At 39.6% G+C, this 6977-nt stretch overlaps 1 non-coding gene across 1 annotated transcript; it reads left to right on the top strand.

The window, feature by feature from the left end:
• Positions 1 to 2005: 2005 nt before the first annotated feature.
• Positions 2006 to 2078, top strand: Trnat-agu (transfer RNA threonine (anticodon AGU)). The gene has a single exon. It is a non-coding gene; the product is annotated as a tRNA-Thr (tRNA).
• Positions 2079 to 6977: the final 4899 nt, after the last annotated feature.

The following is a 6977-nucleotide window of genomic DNA, read 5'->3' as shown; positions in this document are numbered from 1 at the left end:
TCTAAACTTGGGTAACTGGATTTGGCAGACAGTTTCCCCAAAGGAATGATTCTTTGCACAGTGATTTTGTCAGGCAGGCTGCCTTAGAACCCACGTTTGACTGGCGGGAGACAAAAGTACCCTATAGACAACTCTATACACAGCAGACGTCAAGGGAGGAAGTGGGGACACTTTTTAAGTATGAACAGATCAAAGCCAAGATAAAGCATATTGCTGGCAAAATAAACAGAGAGTGGATAGTGGGTTGATTTGGAAGTTTGATGGTTATTGAAGTAGAAGAAATCATTTTCTTAAGGTCTACTCTGGTTTTTATTTACTTAATCTGTGTCGCTCCTAATTTGGATTATGTTACTTCTATATATTAGTAAGTAAGATTATCTAGCAATTTTATATGCATGAATAAAAGCAGATTTTTAAGGCAGGTAGTTTCAAATGAATTCATGATATAATTTATGTTCTGGAAAACAGAAAACTCTCAACTGTGCCAGAAAAGAGAAACTTCTTTGAACTTGCCATATTGAAAAAAATAATTAAAACAGAATTTTCCTACAGGCAGCCAGTCTATTAGTTAATGAAAAATAAATCATGTTCTTGCATTAAACGCAACATTTTTCTTGTCATTATTTGTAAGTGCTCATTACATGCCAATGGTATATGGAGACCCACACAGATCACAAAACAAAAACAGAACTTCCGCCCAATACATTTTACATTAAATAAGATGTAGTAAGCATATTTTATATATCATTTGCCATACAAGAGCATCCTATGATTACAATCTTGCTTTTAAAAGGCATATTAAGTAAGGAAAGATAAGACAAATTACTAAGGGTTTGTATCAGCTGTGGAAAGTACCATGGGCCATGACTGGAGTTAAATGCAGGGTCTGCAGTATACCATTCAGATACACTGCAAGATCAAAGATTTCTAAATGTAATGAACATCCTAAAAGCCAAATTTACTTAGTTAATTATCAAGACCATTGCCACATGCTGCAGTGTATTCCTTACAGACATGACTATAACAGATTCTAGTGCGCTGAAACGGAAGATTTGCAAAGGTCACAGTCTCGTCTCAAGGTACAATGTGATTATCAGCAATGTGAGCTTCCTTCAGGTCCAGTGAATTTTATTTCTGTTATTTGGGAGACTGCTGTTTTCTTCATCAATAGACCTGATGGGCATCACCTGATCTCAACAGAATAGCTTCTCCTTAATCTCACTTACCAGGGTTGACAGAGAGAACTCTGTAGTTGTACAAGTCTGACCTTTTTTAGAAGTTCTTTATTACATCCTGAAACGTTTCTTTGACTTTCTCAAATTGCTCTTTAAAAGTAAATACAGAGTGAGTGAGAGCTTTAAAACACAAGACTAAAGTCAACACTAATAGGAAAGAGATGGTAATTGGGAAAAGCATTAACATTTCCTGAGCACCTACTATATACCAGGCATCTTGATAAGCATTTCACTTGGTTTGGTTGTATTTGTTAATATTATCTATGAAAACATCTACTATGTTTACTAACTTTAAGTCCCGTTGTTAAAATTCTTGGACTCTTGTCTTTTAACAAGTATCTTAAGAATGCATCATCTACTCCAAATGGAAATGGAGCTACAATCAGTTATCTTTACTATTTTTTTAATCACATATGTATCTTTTATTGCAAAACTAGAAGGAAAAGAGCTTATGCCAAACTAATTTCTCAGATGACCTGGGTACAACATCATCTACCCAGATGGGTGATGTTTCAGAAAGGGAAAAGGAAAGAGATCATGATGCTTGGATAAAGTCTAAGACTTTCAGTAAAGCAGCTGCTGCCATCTGTAATTTGTGAGTTTATTGAGTCCCTTCACTCACGGTGGCTTTTTTTCCTTATAAACTCCATTAAATTAAGGCAAATGGCATGTTTTGTATTAAGAAAGTTTGTCTGAAACTTTTTGAAAATACACGACTGATCCTAGAGAAGTTAAGAATCTATATGGCTTAATAATGCAGTGTTCAGGGCTGGGGTTGTGGCTCAGTGGTAGAGCACTTGCCTAGTATGCATGAGGCCCTGGGTTCGATTCTCAGCACCACATATAATTACATAAGTAAAATAAAGGTCCATCAGCAAATAATAAAAATTTTTTTTTTAAATGCAGTGTTCAAAGAAACATAGTGCTCAGAGAGTGAGGCAATGTGCCCTGGTTACTAAAAAGGGACATCTGGTACCCTGGAAGCTCAGAAATGTAACATTCCCTGAAGACAGGAAAGGGCTCAGCATACTTAGTTGCAAAGGCTCTCCTATAAGATGTACCAGCTTTTATTTTTGACCCCAGCTTTCCTCCATCACACCCTTCGGCCCTCATGTTCTGCCTCACGTCAGGTCCAGAGCAATACAGCTGCCAACCAAGGATCGAGTCCTCCGAAACCATGAGCCAAAATAAACCTTTCCTCCTCTGAGTTGTTCTTGTGAGGAGTTTCTGTCACAGTGATGAAAAGCTAACACATCTCTATACACTAACAACCAAAGGGAAACTAAGAAAACAACCCATTTACAATAGCATCAAAAAGAATAAAATACTTACCAATAATTTAAGAAGATGAAAGAGCTGTATGCTGAAAACAACACAAAATTGTAAAAAAAAATAGAAGAAAACACAAATTAGAAAATATCTGGGGCAACATTCTGTGTTCATAGGTTAGAAGAATTAATATTGTGAAAATCCAAAGCAATCTATAGATTCAATTCAATGTTTATCAAAATTCAAATGACATTTTTCACAGAAATAGAAAAGCCAATCCTCATACTCATAATGAACCACAAAAGACCCTGAATAGCCAATGCAATCGTGAACAAGAAGAGTAAAGCAGAAGCATCACATTTTCTGACTTCAAATTATATTATGAGGCTATAGCAATTAAAATGGAATGATACTGGCATAAAAACAGATGTATACACCAACTGGACAAAACAGAGCCCAGAATAAACCTGCACATACCTGGTCAACTAATCTTCAACAAAGGTTAATAACCAGTGGGGAAGACTAACCAGTGGGGAAATAGTTCCTTCAATAAGTGGTATTAGGAAAATTGGATATCCACATGCAGAAGAATGAAACTGAACCCTTAGACCATATATAATAAAGCCAGCTTAAATTGAATTAAAGACTTAAACAACTTAATGCCTCTCTTGAAGCTATGAAACTCCTAGGGAAAAAACTTCTTGACTTTGGTCTTGGAAATGTTTTTTTTTTGGAACCAGGGATTGAACTCAGGGGCACTCGACCACTGAGCCATATCCCCAGGCCTATTTTGTGTTTTATTTAGAGACAGGGTCTCACTGAGTTGCTTAGCACCTCACCACTGCTGAGGCTGGCTTTCAAGTTGTGATCCTCTTGCCTCAGCCTCCCAAGCCGATGTGATTACAGGTGTGTGCCACTGCGCCTGGCCACATCAATGTTTATAGCAGCTCAATTCATAATAGCTAACCTATGGAACCAACCTGGGTGCCCTTCAACAGATGAATGGATAAAGAAAATGTGATATATATATATATATATATATATATATATATATATATATATACACACACACACACACACACACACACACACACCATGGAATATTACTCAGCCAAGAAGAAGAATGAAATTATGGCATTTGCTGGTAAATGGATGGAACTGGAGAATATCATGCTAAGTAAAATAAGCCAATCCCATAAAACCAAAGGCTGAATGTTCTCTCTGATATGCTGATGCTAACACACAATAAGTGGGGTGAGGAGGGAAGAATAGATGTACTTTGGATTTGACAAAGGGGAATAAAGGGAAGGGAGGAGGGGTATGAATAGGAAATACAGTAGAATGAATCAGACATTGCTTTCCTATGTTCATATAGGAATACGCGACCAGTGTAACTCCACATGATTGATGTACAATCACAAGAATGGGAAGTTTTATTCCATGTATTATAATATGTCAAAATACATTCTACTGTCATGTATAACTAAAAAGACCAAATAAAAAATTTTTAAAAATGAACAACTTAGAGGAGGAAAAATTTATTTGGGGTTCACAACTTCAGAGGTTTCAGTCCATGGTTGGCCATCTTCCATGCTGTGGGCCCAAAATGAGGCAGAACATCTTGGTAGAAGGGTGTGACAGAGGCAAGGTGATCAGCTCATGACACCCAGGGAGCAGAGAGAGCAAGGAGCTAGGGATAAGATACAACCCCTAAGGGCATACTGTTGGTGACCTACTTCCTCCAGCTATGCCCCACCTGCCTACAATTACTACCCAGTAGTTCATTCAAAGTATTAGTCTATTAAATGGATCAATGGATTGATCAAATGGATCAAATACGTTGATCCACCCATGAGGTTACTGCTCTCAGAATCATTTCACCTCTGAACATTTCTGCATTGGGGACCATGTTTCCAACACATGAGTGTTTCAGGGGACACTTCATATCTAAACCATAACAAATGCATAAAGAAAATGTGATATAGATTGTATTGTGTGTGTATACATATATATACACACACATGCATACATACATATATGTGTAGATTTTTGAGTGTATATATGTGTGTGTATATATATATATATATATATATACAATTTAGTCTTCTGACAGAAAGAAATCCTGCCATTTGTGACAACATGGGTAAATCTGGAGAACATTGCATTGAATGAAATAAGTCAGGCATGGAGACGAATACTGAATGACATCATTATGTGTGAAATCTAAAAACAGTTGATCTCAGAAGTAGGGAGTAGAAAAGCAGTTTCCAGGGGCTGGTGGGTGGGGTCCAATGGAAGGTTTTGGTCAAAGGGCACAGAGTTTCAGTTATCAGGATGAATGAGTTCTGGAGAGCTTACACACAGCATAGTGACTATAGTTACTAAATCATACACTTGAAATTTGTTGAGAGTAGACATTACAAATAACGCAACCACGGTAACTGGGAGGTGAGGGAATGTTAATGTGCTTGACTGTGGTGGTTGTTTTGTTTGATGAGTTAAATCATCAGGTAGTAAACCTGAAATATATATAATTTTTATTTTTCAATCATATCTCAATAGAACTGGGAAAAAATTCATTCATTTTGAAGCTACATTGTCTGATTCATTAGGGGAGGTTTTGTGAGTAGATGGGTTCATGCAGATTATGGGGAGGACTTTTTGTTTTTTGTGTTTTCTATACCTGGAACATTTCCATAGCCCAAGGCTGGTAACACAATGAACTTTTTATTTGTTTGTTTTTGTTACTGAGGTTTGAACTCAGGGGCACTCAACCACTGAGCCATATCCTCAGCCTTATTTTGTATTTTATTTAGAGACAGGGTCTCACTGAGTTGCTTAGCGCCTTGCTTTGGCTGAAGCTAGCTTTGAACTTGAGATCCTCCTGCCTCAGCCTCCCCAGCCGCTGGGATTACAGGCATGTGCCACCGCCCCTGGCTCAGGATGACCTTTTGATACTGAACTAACCAATCTGTGCTTCCTTACTGTGGGCAGGCTGCAGGTCCCTTGGTAGTCCACCCTGTGCATGGTCCCTTGCGGTCCCACTGTGGGTCCCTGTTGCCACTGTATGTGGCACTTGAACATCCTCCCGGCATTATGGCTTCCAGCTTGTGTGACAGGAATTGATGTCTGTCTCTGCACCGTGGCAGAGTCATGTTCATATTGTTCAGGACGGAGCATGCACACAAACATATCAGTCATGTTTAGTTTGGCTCTTAAAACGAACATTTCAAAATTAGTGTAAGCATTTAAACATTTTATATATGAAAACTAGCTTTCTGGCTTCTTTTGAAAAACAAAAAAAGGTCTGGCATCTTAAGACCCACATTTCTTTAATAGACTCAGTTAGCAGAAGCTGACTCCCCGTTACAGGGGCATCTGTTCTTCATTTCACTGGGGGCGCCCGCCTGTAGGCATTTGAACGTGCGGTTGCAGGCGTCGGCTGTGCTTGGCGCAGGTGCCCTACTCACTGTTGAATGAACCACACAACTAACAAAGCATGGTTGTCCTCCCCCTCATCCGGTTGCCATGTTATTTCCCTACCTCCCCACTTCTTTTTTTTTTTTTTTTTTAAATTTTTTTAAATATTTATTTATTTTTTTAGTTATTGGCGGACACAACATCTTTGTATGTGGTGCTGAGGATCGAACCCGGGCCGCACACATGCCAGGCGAGCGCGCTACCGCTTGAGCCACATCCCCAGCCCCCTCCCCACTTCTTAAGAGCTTTTATACAGCCTGAAAAAAGGCGCTTGACAGCACTCCATCTCTTTCATTCCTAATTTGATTCCCTTCTGTAGATCTTCACATGTCAAGCTGAGAACACGCCCTGGCTGCTCATTCGTTTCTGGTCACAGTCCAGCAGGGACCAAGAGCAGCCTATTAACTTTCACAGCCACTTTCAACCACAGCCTCAGGGGTCACTTTCTGTTCATTAATTCACTTTCAGTTTTTTTCTTTTCTTGGTGCTGGGGATTGAACCCAGGGCTGCGCACATGAATTCACTTTTGAAAAAGAAGTTTTGAATCCATTCAAGTGAAGGGTTTGGGGTAGTCCCGGTTTAACCTTGTCTACACCGCTCTGCTCTTATAGTTTTGCAATCAGGCTATGTCAGGACAGTGTCCCCTGGCACAGTGACCCACAACTCCACGCTACATCTTGGTGCCACCTGAGACCATCACTTGCACCTTGTTATAGTTTGGATACGAGGAATCCCCCCACAGCTCCTGTGTTAACGCAGGACTGTTTGGAGGTAAATGATTGGAATGTGAATGCTGTAGGCTCATCAGTGCATTCCAGTTTGAATGGACTAACTGGGTGGTAACTGGAGGAAGGTTGGTGTGGCTGGAGGAGGTGTGTGGCTAAAGCCATGCCCTGAAAGGGTTCATTTTCCCTGGGACCTCTTTCTGCACCTCTCTCTGCTTCCCAGTTGACTTGAACTGAGTAGCTTCCCTCTGCCATGATCTTCTACTTC

This window comes from Marmota monax, unplaced genomic scaffold, assembly GCF_021218885.2.
Source record: "Marmota monax isolate L192 unplaced genomic scaffold, Marmota_monax_Labrador192_F-V1.1 WCK01_AAM20220418_F8-fsc00012, whole genome shotgun sequence".
In the NCBI taxonomy this organism is placed as follows: domain Eukaryota; kingdom Metazoa; phylum Chordata; class Mammalia; order Rodentia; family Sciuridae; genus Marmota; species Marmota monax.
This window is presented reverse-complemented; position numbering and strand designations above follow the sequence as displayed.